This window comes from Triticum dicoccoides, chromosome 1B (assembly GCF_002162155.2).
Source record: "Triticum dicoccoides isolate Atlit2015 ecotype Zavitan chromosome 1B, WEW_v2.0, whole genome shotgun sequence".
NCBI lineage: Eukaryota > Viridiplantae > Streptophyta > Magnoliopsida > Poales > Poaceae > Triticum > Triticum dicoccoides.
Genome location: NC_041381.1, coordinates 247,986,618 through 248,003,534, shown reverse-complemented (window position 1 = coordinate 248,003,534; position 16,917 = coordinate 247,986,618).

The following is a 16,917-nucleotide window of genomic DNA, read 5'->3' as shown; positions in this document are numbered from 1 at the left end:
AATTAAATAAAGCAATAGAGTATATATATAGTGTACTACGCTGGATTAAAATTAATGAGATCAGATACATTAACCAACGATGTGTATTCTATTGGAAATATGCCCTAGAGTCAATAATATTTGTATTATTATATTTCCATATCCATAGTTAAGAGTTTATATTCTATGCTATAACTTCTATGATCCTGGAATATGCGATTCAGTGGAAAACTCATATGCTCGTGTGGAATGATAAACAGTAAAAGGTACCTAGTATCGCCTCTAAGACTAGCTCCAGTGTTGTTGGTGATCACGTTTTTCGGATCTTAGGATATCGATAAGTGTAACGATGATCCTAAAACAACATTGAAATTATGATGTTGGAAGAACGATCATATAGAACTAACCCAAACTTGTTTGTTGCAAATTGGATTAATATCATCTGTATTCAATGTAATAACACGAAGTGTTAATGTGTGATATTGCTCCTTAGACCATGAGAGTATCATAGCCACTTCTTCCATAAGATGGGCTTTGGGTTTGCTCAAAATTCACTGATGACCCACAAGTGTAGGGGATCTATCGTAGTCCTTTTGATAAGTAAGAGTGTCGAAACCAACGAGGAGCACAAGGAAATGACAAGCGGTTTTCAGCCAGGTATTCTCCGCAAGCACTGAAATTATCGGTGACAGATAGTTGTATGACGAGATAATTCGTAACGGGTAACAAGTAACAAAAGTAAACAAGGTGCAGCAAGGTGGCCCAATCCTTTTTGTAGCAAAGGACATGCCTGGAGAAACTCCTATATAAAGCAAAACGCTCCTGAGGACACATGGGAATTATTGTCAAGTTAGTTTTCATCATGTTCATATGATCCGCGTTCGTTACTTTGATAATTTGATATGGATGGACCGGTGCTTGGGTGCTATCCTTCCTTGGACAAGCCTCCCACTTATGATTAACCCCTCTCGCAAGCATCCGCAACTACGAAAGAAGAATTAAGATAAATCTAACCATAGCATGAAACATATGGATCCAAATCAACCCCTTATGAAGCAATACATAAACTAGGTTTTAAGCTTCCGTCACTCTAGCAACCCATCATCTACTTATTACTTCCCAATGCCTTCCCCTAGGCCCAAATCATGGTGAACTGTCATGTAGTCGACGTTCACATGACACCACTAGAGGAAAGAAAACATACATCACATCAAAATATCGAACGAATACCAAATTCACACGATTACTTATAACAAGACTTCTCCCATGTCCTCAGGAACAAACATAACTACTCACAAAGCATGTGCATGTTCATAATCAAAGGAGTATTAATTATCATTAAGGATCTGAACATATGATCTTCCACCAAATAAACCAACTAGCATCAACTACAAGGAGTAATCAACCTACTAGCAACCCACAGGTACCAATCAGAGGTTTTGAGACAAAGATCGGATACAAGAGATGAACTAGGGTTTGAGAGGAGATGGTGTTGGTGAAGATGTTGATGGAGATTGACCCCCTCTCATTGAGAGGATCGTTGGTGATGACGATGGCTTCGATTTTCCCCTCCTGGAGGAAAGTTTCCCAAGCAGAATAGCTTCGCCGGAGCCCTAGATTGGTTCTGCCCAGGTTCCGCCTCGAGACGGCGGCGCTTCATCTAGAAAGCTTCCTTCTGATTTTTTTTTCCAGGTCAAAACACACCATATAGTAGAAGATGGGCATCGGGGGCCTACTAGGTGGCCCACAAGGTAGGGGGCGCGCCCAGGGGGTAGGGCGTGCTCTCCACCGTTGTGGATGGCAAGTGGACCCCAATATTTTTTATTAATTCCAAAATGACTCTCCGTGAAGTTTCAAGACTTTTGGAGTTGTGCAGAATATGTCTCTAATATTTGCTCCTTTTCCAGCCCAGAATTCCAACTACCGGCGTTCTCCCTCTTCATGTAAACCTTGTAAAATAAGAGAGAAAAAGCATAAGTATTGTGCTATAATGTGTAATATAACAGCGCATAATGTAATAAATATCAATATAAAAGCATGATGCAAAATGGACGTATCAACTCCCCCAAGCTTAGACCTAGCTTGTCCTCAAGCGAAAGCCAATATCAAAAAATATGTCCACATGTTTAGAGATAGAGGTGTCGATAAAATAAAATACGGACATGATCATCTTGAGAACATCAACACATATTGGCATATAATTTCTTATGTTAAAGTAACAATTCATTCACAAGGTAAAGCATGAATCAAAAACTTCATTGAAAACAAACCATGATCTCAGCCATTGAAGCAATTGCAATTTATCATAACATCAGGAAGAGTCAATTTAAGAGCTTTTCAGCAAGTCCACATACTAAACTATCGTTTAGTCTTTTACAATTGTCAACACTCACGTGGTACTTATGCGTTCAAAGCCTCAGTCGAAGACAGAGAAAGATAGGGGCTTATAGTTTCTCCTCCCAACCTTTTACCTCAAGGGTAATGTCAACAATAATAGTTCATGATAACCTATTTCCGCGTGGATATATCTGGATCTCTCCAACACATAGTTATTGCCAAAAGAAAAAGTGTAAAAAGGAAAGGTGAAGATCACCATGACTCTTGTATAAGGGTAGAAGATAAAAGTAAAATATAGGCCCTTCACAGAGGGAGGCAGAGGTTGTCATGCACTTTTATGGTTGGATGCACAAAATCTTAATGCAAAAGAACGTCACTTTATATTGTCGCCTGTGATAAAGAACTTTATTATGCAGTCTGTCGCTTTTATTTCTTCCATATCACAAGTTCGTATAAAGCTTATTTTCTTCACACTAATAGATCATACATATTTAAAGAGCAATTTTTATTGCTTGCACCGATGACAACTTACTTGAAGGATTTACTCAATCCATAGGTAGGTATTGTGGACTCTCATGGCAAAACTGGGTTTAGGGATGTTTCGATGCACTAGTAGTATCTCTACTTGGTGCAAAGGATTTGGCTAGCACAAGAGAGAAAAGCAAGCTCAACATGTTGGAGGATCCATGACAATATAACTTCTATTCGGATATAAGAAAACATAACCCATTATGTTGTCTTCCTTGTCGAACATCAACTTTTTAGCATGTCATATTTTAATGAGTGCTCACAATTACAAAAGATATCCAAGATAGTATATTTATATATGAAAACCTCTCTTTGTTTATTACTTCCTATTAATTGCAACAATGACCAAAACTATGTTTGTCAACTCTCAACAACTTTTATTCATCATACTCTTTATATGTGAAGCCATTACTCTCCATAAGATCAACATATGATCTTTCTATTTCTTTTTGTTCTTTCTATTATTTTATTCCCTCAAGATCATAGCAAGAAAGCAAAGCCCTCAACTCAAAACTACTCTTTATATATAGCTCACGGACTTGATTACATAGATAGATCTCAAAACAAAACTCAAATCTAGATCACACTAAAAAAACTTTATTCTACTAGATCAAGATATAACCAAAAGGATCGAACTAAGAAAAACGATAAAAGTAAAGGTGTGATGGTGATACGGTACTGGGGCACCTCCCCCAAGCTTGGCAGTTGCCAAGGGGAGTTCCCATACACATGTATTTATGTCTCTTTCTTCGGAGGTAGTGATGATGGATTTGTTGATGATGAAGTGGGCTTGCCTTCTTCCTCAGCTTACGCTTGAGAATGGAATTTTCCTCCTTCAGGTCATCGACCTCCTGCTCTAGTATTAATACCTTTTTGCATAATTCTTACTCGCTCTCCTGCAAAAGACGGAAAGGGATAATCTCGATCTTAGGTTTGTTTGCTTTAGTGGGGAGACTTGACTTTTTGAACTCCACGTGCATATCCCCAGGTTGGGGTAGTGGGACTTCCTATTCATCTTGGGAAGACATCTTGCTCCAAATCTGTTGCAGAATTAGCTAAACACAAGAACATAGGATTTTGTTGTGGCACGGTGGTCAAAACCTTCGGTATAATGAATTTTTACCGACAAAAAGAATTATTGTGCAAGAAAACAGAGTCCGGAGGGCACACAAGGTGGCCACAAGGCAGGGAGCGCACCCAGGGGGTAGGGCGTGCCCTCCACACTTGTGATCTCCTGGTATCTCTTTTGGACTACTTTTAATTTTCTTAAATTTTTAAATATTCCAAAACGGAGAAAAATTGTTATTAGAACAGTTTTGGAGTTGGTTTACTTATCGTACCACATACCTATTCCTTTTCGGAGTCTGAAACATTCTGCAAAGTATCCCTTATGTACTCCTCCGGTGTTATGGTATTAATTATATTGGTTTCAACATTTATGGGATTACCTGAGATATAATGTTTGATTCTTTGACCGTTTACGACCTTTGGATTTGTGCCTTCAGCATTGTTGATTTTGATGGCATTGGAACGATAGACCTCCTCGATAATGTAAGGACCTTCCCATTTAGAGAGAAGCTTCCCTGCAAAAAATCTTAAACGAGACTTGTACAGCAAAACAAGATCACCTACATTAAACTCATGCTTTTCTATCCTTTTTTCATGCCATCTTTTAACTTTTTCTTTAAACAACTTGGCATTCTCATATGCTTGGGTTCTCCATTCTTCAAGCGAGCTTGTGTTAAATAACCTCTTCTCACAGAGAAGTTTGAAATCATAGTTGAGCTCTTTGATTGCCCAATAAGCTTTGTGTTCTAGTTCAAGAGGTAAGTGACAAGCCTTTCCATAAACCATTTTATATGGAGACATACCCATAGATTTTTTATAAGCAGTTCTATAAGCCCATAATGCATCATCAAGTTTCTTAGACCAATTCTTTCTTTATCTATTAACCGTCTTTTGCAAAATTAATTTAATATCTCTATTGCTCAATTCTACTTGACCACTAGACCGAGGATAATATGGAGATGCAATTATATGGTTAACATCATATTTAGCAAGCAATTTATGGAAAGCACCGTGAATAAAATGTGAACCACCATCAGTCATTAAATATCTAGGGACCCAAACCTCAGAAAAATAACTTCTTTAAGCATCATAATAGAGGTGTTATGATCAGCACTACTAGTTGGAATAGCTTCTACCCACTTAGTAACATAATCAACAGCAACTAAAATATGTGTATACCCGTTGGAGGAAGGAAAAGGTCCCATATAATCAAAGCCCGAAACATCAAATGGTTCAATAACAAGTCAATAATTCATATGCATTTCCCGACGTCTACTAATATTACCAATTCTTTGACATTCATCACAAGACAAGACAAACTTACGAGCATCCTTGAAGAGAGTAGGCCAATAAAAACCAGATTGTAATACCTTGTGTGCAGTTCTATCTCCAGCATGGTGTCCTCCGCAAGCCTCAGAGTGACACTTGCGTAAGATCTGTTCCTGTTCATGCTCAGGTACACAACGTCTAATAACACCATCTACTCCTTTATAAAGGTGTGGGTCATCCCAAAAGTAATGTCTTAAATCATAGAAAAACCTTCTCTTTTGCTGGTATGTGAAACTAGGTGGCATAAATTTAACAACAATGTAATTAGCATAATCAGCATACCATGGAGTATTACCAGAAGCATTTGTGATAGTTAATTTCTCATCAGGAAAACTATCATCAATAGGCAGTGGGTCATCAAGTATATTTTCTAACCTAGACAAGTTGTCTGCGACGGGGTTCTTAGCTCCCTTTCTATCAATAATATGAAAATCAAATTCTTGCAGTAAGAGAACCCATCTAATAAGTCTAGGTTTAGCATCTTTCTTTTCCATAAGATATTTAATAGTAGCATGATCAGTGTGAACAATTACTATTTGGAATCAACAATATAAGATCTGAACTTATCACAAGCAAAAACAAGTGCTAAAAATTATTTTTCAGTAGTAGCATAATTCTCTGGGAACTGTCTAGAGTTTTACTAGCATAATGAATAACATTCAAATTCTTATCAACTCTTTGCCCTAGAACAGCACCAATAGCATAATCAGTAGCATCGCACATAATTTCAAAGGGTAAATTCCAATCAGGCGGTTGAATAATAGGTGCAGAAATCAAGGCTTTCTTAAGTATCTCAAATGCTTCTACACAATCATCTTCAAAAACAAAAGGAACATCTTTTTGCAAGAGATTAGTGAGAGGCCTAGAAATGTCAGAGAAGTCTTTGATAAACCTCCTATAGAAACCAGCATGACCAAGGAAACTTATTATACCTTTGTTATCTTTAGGACATGGCATCTTTTCAATAGCATCTACTTCAGCTTTATCAACTTCAATACCTCTTTCAGAAATTTTAAGCCCCAAGACAATACCTTCATTAACCATAAAGTGGCACTTCTCCCAGTTCAAGACGAGATTAGTTTCTTCACATCTATGCAAAACTTGATCAAGGTTTCTTAAGCAATTGTCAAAAGAAGATCCATAAACGGAGAAATCATCCATGAAAACCTCAACAATCTTTTCACAGAAGTCAGAGAATATAGCATTCATGCATCTTTGAAAGGTAGTAGGTGCATTGCATAAATCAAAAGGCATACGTCTATAAGAAAAAATACTGAAAGGGCAAGTAAAAGTGGTCTTTTACTGATCATCTTTTGACATGGGTATTTAAGAGAAACCAGTATAACCATCTAGAAAGCAAAAATGTGTATGTTTGGATAGTCTTTCTAGCATTTGATCAATAAAAGGTAGAGGGTAATGATCTTTTCTAGTAGCTTTGTTTAATTTGTGAAAACCAATTACCATTCTATAACCTGTAACAATTCTTTGTGGAATCAATTCATTTTTATCATTAGGAACAACAGTAATACCTCCCTTCTTAGGGACACAATGAACAGGACTTACCCATATACTATCAGCTATAGGATAAATTGTACCTGCCTCTAGAAGCTTTGGTATATCATTTCTTACCACTTCTTTCATCTTAGGATTTAACCGTTGTTGATGATAAACAACTGGTTTAGCATCAGGCTCCAAATTAATTTTGTGTTGGCGTAGAGTGGGACTAATGCCCATAAGATCATCAAGAGTATATCCAATAGCGGCACGGTGCTTCTTCAGAGTTTTCAATAAAAAAAATTGTCATGCTCTAAAAGGTTAGAACTAATAATAACAGGATATATCTTCTTTTCATCAAGATAAGCATATTTCAAAGTATCAGGTATTTGTTTAAGCTCAAACAAGGAATCACCCTTGGGTGTAGGAGGATCCCCTAGGATTTCAACAGGGAAATTATGTTTCAAAACAGGACCTTGATTAAAGAATATTTCATCTAATTCCTTTCTTTCATTCATAAACATATCATTTTCATGGTATAGCAAATATTGTTCTAAAGGATCAGTAGGAGGCACGACATTAGAAGCAAGACCAATAATTTCATCCTTACTAGGCAATTCTTTATCATGGGGTTGTCTACGAAATTTAGAGAAATTAAAATCATGAGACATATCCCCTAAACCAACAGTAACTATATCTTTCTTGCAGTCTATCCTAGCATTAACAGTATTCAAGAAAGGTCTACCAAATATAATGGGACAAAAATCATCTTGTGGGGAAGCAAGAACAAGAAAATCAGTAGGGTATTTTATTTTCCCACACAAGACTTCAACATCTCTAACAATCCCAATTGGCAAAATAGTATCTCTATTGGCAAGCTTAATAGTAACATCAATATCTTCTATCTCAGCACGTGCAATATCATTCATAATTTCTTTATATCAAATAAAAGGAATTGCACTCACACTATGATGAGGACATCAATACCATTGTTACACCCACAGTTCCTGCTGCTATACATACTGGACCAATTACTAGAGCTCGCGCACGCCAACTAAATTACCAGGTACTTTCGTTTCTTGGTAATGATTCTAATGTTCATGAGAATATGATGCTGTATAAATTGGATACATTTGTTTTGCTTACAAATGAAGGGCCTAGCTTGGATAAGGATGAACATTGGAGCAAGAACAAGCATGGAGATGATGGCATGCGCAAGGGGAACAAGAACGGAGTTACAAGTGATGATTTCAGGACTTTGAAGCCACCATAATGAGTGCATGAAGCCTTGGACGAAATATACAAGATGTCACTTCATAAATTTCGTCCAGAGGCTATTCTAGGTGTTGCGTCACCTTATTATTGGGCCAAGCCCATGTAATTTTGAAATACATAAGTATAGGCTATTTTTAGAGTCCGTATGTGTGGGGAAACAAGAGATAGGGTTAGTTTCGGACCCCTCCACCAAGGGCCATGAAATTCACCCCCTCTTCCTCCATATATACAGCCCTTAGGGCACCGTTTAGACTTTGGGTTTTGTTTAAATTAAAGTTCGCCATAGCTGCAACTTCGCGTACTTCGTTTGTGTTCAACGACTAGACAAAGGCGTCTCAGAACCCCATCTTGATCAATAAAGCTTTCCTCTTATATTCGCAATATCCAGATTGCTATCTTAGTTTCTTGCCTGTTCTTTGTTTGCCTGCAGGAAACAGACCTTCGTGGTCAGGTTGATCGTGCTCCGGCGTGATCAATAACCTCTTGGAGTTGGTTTAGCGATTGCTAAGGCGCGACGTCCTCGCACGTTCGTAGTCGGATCGGCAAAGTCGACTTCCTCCAAAACGATAGCCACCATCTCATCGAAAGACGGGACACCTTTGCCTCTATCAAGTGGTATCAGATTTCCGGGTTGCTCGGTGAGATTTTATAGTTTTTCGTAGTTTAGATCGAGTATGTTCTTCATACTATAGTCCACGAAAAAGCCACACAAAAAAAATTTAGGGTTAGTTCATCATATCCGAACCAGTCTGAGCCATTACATAATCTTTTCTGTATTTGCGTTGTTGAATTTGCGGTTGCATCGTCGTGTCTAGTTGTTGGTCTTAGTGTCTAGTACTTTAGAGTTTCGAGTTCTGTTCACAAGTTGTCACGCCGCCGCCGCATCATCATCATCACCGCTGCCATATACCACCATTGTCATCACCGCTGCCATATACCACCATCGTCATCACTGCTGCCATCTACCATCATCGACATCACCGCAGCCATATACCACATATCCACCTCCATCACGCCAATTCGAGTCCACCTGCAACATATATCTGCCACCAGTCCGAGTTCCACCCGATTCATCTCCGCCACCAGTCCGAGTTCCACCAGATTCATCTCTGCCACCAGTCCTAGTCTGAGTCCAGTATTTGTTGCTTTGTTTTTGATTTCCAGATCACGCCATACTCCAAGTCATGATAGAGAAGGACTCCCGAACTTTCGGGTTACCCGCAGTAGAAAAATAGCTCCAGTTTCAAAAAAAATTAAGTCTGGAAAATTCTGGCTAGGAAGTTTCTAGACCATTTGTAGACTTTTTCGAAAAAAAATTGTTGCAGAGCAAAAAAAAGAGGAAAAAGAAGTGCAAAAAAGTGAAAAAAGAGGAAAAAAAATTTAGAGTGTGCTCCTCCCTTGTTTACGTGCAGCGCCGTGATTTTGTTAGTGTTCTAGGCTCGCGTCTCTAGCACGGTCTAGCCTAGGACCAGCACAGTACCGTCGTTGAGCGTTTATTCAACTTTGCATCTCTGAATTGATTATTGTTGACCCTTTTTGCTACCATATTATAAGCCTTCCCAGCTCCACATACATCTACATCGTGTGTTTGATTCTCCCTGGTAATCGCTCTATCCAAGCTTTGAGAGTTTTGACTACAACGGTTGCCGATCACCACCTGCTGCTGGGTAAGAACTGGTAAGAATTTGAGATTCGCTTGAAGGATTTGTGACACACCACCACCACCACCGCTTCCTACTAGTCTATAGAATCATATTATTTTGTGTTTCTATTGCTGCTAACCATGCCAGGATCACAAGCCGATGAGATTGACTGGGAGAACATGACGAACAAGGATCTTCATGATAAGTTTCATCAAATGTTGGGTCAACAGGTGGAAGACGTGATGGCCAGTTTTGGAAAGGCATTGGAGAGGATGGATGACATTGAGAAGACAATTGACACCAAGTTGGACGCCAAGTTTGATGAATTACTCAAACGTCTCCCACAAGTAGTTCTACGCCGCGATACAGTAGGGCGAGCACAGCGTGTTCCTATTGAACCAGGACAAAATTCTGGTGCCGCTGCTACTGCTATCGGTGCTTCTGTAGCTCCTGCTGTTACTTCAGAGGTGGAGGACTATTACGAGGATGAGGTTGATCAAAATCAGAACTACGTGCAGCCACCAGCACCACCACCAGCAGGTCGACCTCAGGTATATGTTCGCAATGGTAGGCCTGCACCACCACCTCACGTACGAGATCATGACCATCTTCCTAAACTGAAATTGAATATTCCACCATTTGAGGGTAGATATGTTCCTGATATATATCTTACTTGGGAGTTAGAAACTGAACAACGATTTACATGTTTACAATATCCTGAGGAGAGACGTGTTCCTGCTGTTGTTTGTGCTTTCACTAGCTTTGCATGTGTATGGTGGTCTGAACATTGTAGATTATATCCTATTCCAACTACTTGGGTTGCTTTGAAAACTGCTGTGCGTACTCGTTGGGTTCCACCATATTATCAACGTGAATTGCTTCAAAAATTGCAGCGCTTAAGACAAGGAAAAAATTTTGTAGAAGAATATTATCAGGAATTACAAACTGGCATGATTAGATGTGGTATTGTTGAGGACAATGAAGCTATGCTTGCACGTTTTCTGGGTGGATTAAATAGAGAGATTCAGACCATTCTAGAGTATGAGGAGTATACTAATATCACTCGTTTATTCCATCTTGCTTGTAAAGCTGAACATGAAGTGCAGGATCGACAAGCATTGGCGCGAACTAACTTTTCTACAGGCCGACCTTCATCATGGACACTGCGTGCATCTTCTACTTCAACTGCACCAGCACCTCCAGCAGGTGCCACCTCCAGCCGTGATATAAGAAAACAGGCACAACCACCATTATCTGCCAAGAGCGCACCTGCCGGGCCTGCACAGAGTTCTTCTTCTTCCATGGCATCAACAGGGCACACAAGTGATATTATTTGTCGTTGTTGTAAGGGAAGAGGTCATTATGCGAGAGAATGCAAATCTCGGCGTGTGATGATTGCTACTGAGGATGGTGGGTATGAGTCCGCTAGTGACTATGATGAGGAGACTTTGGCTCTTATTACACGTGAAGAACATGATGGAGATGATTCTGATCATGACACACAATACATGGCTCCTGAAGACGCTGACAGGTATGAATGTTTAGTTGCTCAATGTCTTTTGAGTGTGCAGGTCACACAAGCTGAGCAAAATCAAAGGCACAATTTGTTCCATACAAAGGGAGTTGTGAAGGAACGTTCTGTGCGCGTCATCATAGATGGAGGGAGCTGCAACAACTTGGCTAGCATGGAGATGGTGGAGAAGCTATCTCTCACCACAAGACCACATCCACATCCTTACTACATCCAATGGTTCAACAACAGCGGTAAGGTTAAGGTAACACGTATTGTTCATGTGCATTTTAGTATCTCTACATATGATGATTATGTTGATTGTGATGTGGTACCTATGCAAGCATGTTCCTTATTACTTGGTCGACCATGGCAATTTGATAAAAATTCTGTACACCATGGTAGAAACAATCAGTATACTCTTGTTCATAAGGATAAAAATATTACTTTGCTTACTATGACTCCTGAGTCCATTTTGAAAGATGATATTAATAGAGCTAATAAAGCAAAACAGGAGAAAAATAAGAGTGAAAATCAGATTGTGGCAAAAGAATTTGAGCAACAAATGAAGCCTAATAGTAAACCATCTAGTGTTGCTTCTGAAATTAAATTGAGAAGTGCATGTTTACTTTCCACTAAATCTGATATTGATGAGCTAGATTTTAGCAAATCTGTTTGCTATGCTTTTGTGTGCAAAGAGGCATTATATTCATTTGAGGACGGCCTTCCTCTTTGCCTCCTGTTGTCACTAACATTTTGCAGGAGTTCGCTGACGTCTTTCCACAAGACGTGCCACCGGGATTACCGCCTATTCGAGGGATTGAGCATCAGATTGACTTAATTCCCGGTGCTTCACTGCCAAACCGTGCGCCATACCGTACCAATCCAGAGGAGACGAAGGAGATTATGCGTCAAGTACAAGAGCTTCTCGACAAAGGTTATATACGCGAATCCCTTAGTCCTTGTGTTGTTCCTATTATTCTAGTGCCGAAAAAGGATGGTACATTGCGTATGTGTGTTGATTGTAGAGGCATTAATAATATTAATATTCGTTATCGTCATCCTATTCCTAGGCTAGATGATATGCTTGATGAATTGAGTGGCTCTACAATATTCTCCAAAGTGGATTTGCGTAGTGGATACCATCAAATTCGTATGAAATTGGGGGATGAATGGAAAACAGCATTTAAAACTAAGTTTGGATTATATGAGTGGTTAGTCATGCCTTTTGGGTTAACTAATGCACCTAGTACTTTCATGAGATTAATGAACGAAGTTTTTCGTGCTTTCATTGGACGATTTGTGGTAGTTTACTTTGATGACATATTGATTTATAGCAGATCTTTGGAGTAACATTTGGAACATTTACGTGATGTTTTTATTGCTCTACGCGATGCATGTTTGTTTGGTAACCTTGGGAAGTGCACCTTTTGCACCGACCGAGTGTCTTTTCTTGGCTATGTTGTTACTCCACAGGGAATTGAAGTTGATAAAGCCAAGATTGAAGCTATTAAGAGTTGGCCGCAGCCCAAAACGGTCACACAAGTGAGGAGTTTTCTTGGCCTCGCTGGATTCTATAGGCGTTTTATGAGAGATTTCAGCACCATTGCTACACCTCTCAATGAGCTTACAAAGAAGGATGTGCCTTTTGTTTGGGGTACCGCACAGGAAGAAGCCTTCACGGTATTGAAAGATAAGTTGACACATGCTCCTTTACTCCAACTTCCTGATTTTAATAAGACTTTTGAGCTTGAATGTGATGCTAGCGGAATTGGATTAGGAGGTGTGTTATTACAAGATGGCAAACCTGTTGCATACTTTTCTGAAAAATTGAGTGGGCCTAGACTGAATTATTCTACTTATGATAAAGAATTATATGCTCTTGTTCGGACTTTAGAAACATGGCAACATTATTTATGGCCCAAAGAATTTGTTATACATTCTGATCATGAATCTTTGAAACATATTAAAAGTCAAGCTAAACTGAATCATAGACACGCTAAATGGGTTGAATTCATTGAGACTTTCCCTTATGTCATTAAACACAAGAAGGGTAAAGAAAATGTTATTGCTGATGCATTGTCTCGTCACTATACTATGCTTTCACAACTTGACTTCAAAATATTTGGTTTGGAGACCATCAAAGATCAATATGCTAGCACCCACATCACATAATCCATGATAAAAATGATCTCCTATTTTAACGGAAACAACACGCATGCCAACAATAGCTCTATGTTTATCTTTAATATCAGTTTTAGCAATCCTAGCAGCTTCAACACAGAAATAAATAACATGTGCATCAATATTATCAACCAAGAGATATTTAACCATAGCAATACAAGGTTCAATTTTAATTTGCTCAGGGGGTGTAGGTGTTCTAGTATAACTCTTACGAACCACAGTTGAAGCTTTAGCATGATCCTTTATTCTAATAGGAAAAGGTGGTTTCTCAATATAAGCAGTAGGAACAATAGGATCAACATTATAAGTAATAGTTTCTTCTTAAATTTTAATAGGTTCTAATACTTTCACTTAAATGGGAGGATGATATTTAAACCACTTCTCCTTAGGGAGATCAACATGAGTAGCAAATGATTCACAAAAAGAAGCTACTATCTAAGAGTCAAGTCCACATTTAGTGCTAAATCCACGAAAAGCATCGGTATCCATAAAAGATTTAACTCAATCAAACTTAAGGTTTATACCTGACTCGTTACCTTCCTCGAGTTCCCAATCTTCAGAGTTGCGTTTAATTCTTTCCAATAAATCCTATTTGAATTCAATATCCTTCTTCATAAAAGAACCAGTACAGGAAGTATCGAGCATGGATTGACCATTATGGGAAAGCCAAGCATAAAAATTCTGAATAATAATTTCTCTGAGAGCTCATGGTTGCGGCATGAATATAACATTGACTTAAGCCTTCCCCAAGGTTGAGCGACACTTTCTCCTTCATGAGGCCAAAAATTATATATATAATTCCAATCCCGATGAACCAGATGCGTAGGATAAAACGTCTGATGAAATTCCAATTTAAATCGGTTGTAGTTCCATGATCCAATATCATCACATAGCCTATATCATGTCAATGCCTTTCCCTTAAAAGGTAAAGGGAATACCTTCTTCTTGACAACATCCTCGAGCAAACCTGCAAGCATAAATAATCCACAAACTTCATCCACATAGATTAGGTGCATATCAGGATGTAATGTTCCATCTCCTACATAAGGATTAGCTAGCAGTTTCTCTATCATACCCGAAGGAATTTCATAATAAATATTTTCAGTAGGTTCAGTAGGTTGAGGAGAAACTCTTTGCTCTTCTGGCCGATTGAAAATACCCCGAACAAGCCCCTCAAAGGATTATTTTCCATAGTAGCAAGTGACAGTAAATTTCAGCATGTAATGTAAATGTTTCCTTACCAAATTCCAATCACCAAAGGCGCTTCACTCCCCGGCAATGGAGCCAGAAAATAGTCTTGATGATCCACAAGTATAGGGGATCTATCATAGTCCTTTCGATAAGTAAGAGACAAATTCCAATCACCAAAGGCGCTTCACTCCCCGGCAATGGAGCCAGAAAATAGTCTTGATGATCCACAAGTATAGGGGATCTATCATAGTCCTTTCGATAAGTAAGAGTGTCGAACCCAACGAGGAGCAGAAGGAAATGACAAGCGGTTTTCAACAAGATATTCTCTACAAGCACTGAAATTATCGGTGACAGATAGTTGTATGATGAGATAATTCGTAACGGGTAACAAGTAACAAAAGTAAAAAAGGTGCAGCAAGGTGGCCCAATCCTTTTTGTAGCAAAGGACAAGCCTGGACGAACTCTTATGTAAAGCAAAGCGCTCCCAAGGACACATGGGAATTATTGTCAAGTTAGTTTTCATCATGCTCATATGATTCGCGTTCATTACTTTGATAATTTGATATGTGGGTAGGCCGGTGCTTGGGTGTTGTCCTTCCTTGGACAGGCCTCCCGCTTATGATTAACCCCTCTCACAAGCATCTGCAACTATGAAAGAAGAATTAAGATAAATCTAACCATAGCATGAAACATATAGATCCAAATCAGCCCCTTACGAAGCAACGCATAAACTAGGGTTTAAGCTTCTATCACTCTAGCAACCCATCATCTACTTATTACTTCCCAATACCTTCCCCTAGGCCCAAATCATGGTGAAGTGTCATGTAGTCGATGTTCACATAACACCACTAGAGGAAAGACAACATACATCTCACTAAAATACGAACGAATACCAAATTCACATGATTACTTATAACAAGACTTCTCCCATGTCCTCAGGAACAAACATAACTACTCACAAAGCATGTGCATGTTCATAATCAGAGGAGTATTAATTATCATTAAGGATCTGAACATATGATCTTCCACCGAATAAACCAACTAGCATCAACTATAAGGATTTATCAACACTACTAGCAACCCACAGTTACCAATCAGAGGTTTTGAGACAAAGATCGGATACAAGAGATGAACTAGGGTTTGAGAGGAGATGCTTCAGGTGAAGATGTTGATGGAGATTGACCCCCTCTTGATGATTATCATTGGTGATGACGATGGCTTCGACTTCCTCCTCTCGAAGGGAAGTTTCCCCGGCAGAACAGCTCCGCCGAAGCCCTAGATTGGTTCTGCCTAGGTTCCGCCTCGAGACGGCGGCGCTTCGTCCCGAAAGCTTCATTCTGATATTTTTTCCCAGGTCAAAACACACCATATAGTAGAAGATGGGCCTCAGGGGCCTTCCAGGTGGCCCACAAGGTAGTGGGTGCGCCTAGGGGGGTAAGGCGTGCCCAGGGGTATGGCGCGCCCTCCACCCTTGTGGATGGCAGGTGCCCCCCCTCTGGTGCTTTCTTCGCCCAATATTTTTTATTAATTCCAAAATGACTCCCCGTGAAGTTTCAGGACTTTTGGAGTTGTGCGGAATAGGTCTCTAATATTTGCTCCTTTTCCAGCCCAGAATTCCAGCTGCCATCATTCTCCCTCTTCATGTAAACCTTGTAAAATAAGAGAAAAGGCATACATATTGTTCTATAATGTGTAATAACGGCTCATAATGCAATAAATATCAGTATAAAAGCATGATGCAAAATGGACGTATCAGTCACCTGTAACACGATGATCATGACGACAACTTACAGGTTCATTGAAAAGTTTGACAAGAGATTAGATAGATCGAGAGTGGGATTTTGCTCCTCCGACGATGGAGAGATATTCTTATGGACCTGTTAGTGGGATGGCATCAATCATCGTCTGGCCATAAACACTTGACTTCGTCACGGGGATGCCGAAACACAATAACGAGAAACAAGAACAAAATCGGTAACGAGGATTTCGGTGTAGTGAGCATGGTGATGACGCAGGAGGATACTGATGCATCCCGGGTTTTGTGAAGTATCTCTAAGCAAAGGGAACATCACATAATAACCAAAAATTCACTCGAATATCATTCGTGTGCTCAGAGGGACCAATATGGACGTGCACAATCTCACTGTCGGTCATTGAACGAACAATTTCTTTCATGTCTATGAGTTATCGAACCTACTGGGTCACAAGCTTAAAGCAATCACGATCGTCTAAGTGTTAGTTAGACTGGAGTCATGAGAATATATTTGTCAGTATACATATACTTTCGAGAGGATCCAGAAGCGTTTCAGGGTCACCGGAAGGGTTTCGTTGAGTAGTATTACCGAGAAATTATATATAAGTGGAAAAAGTTTTTGGAGA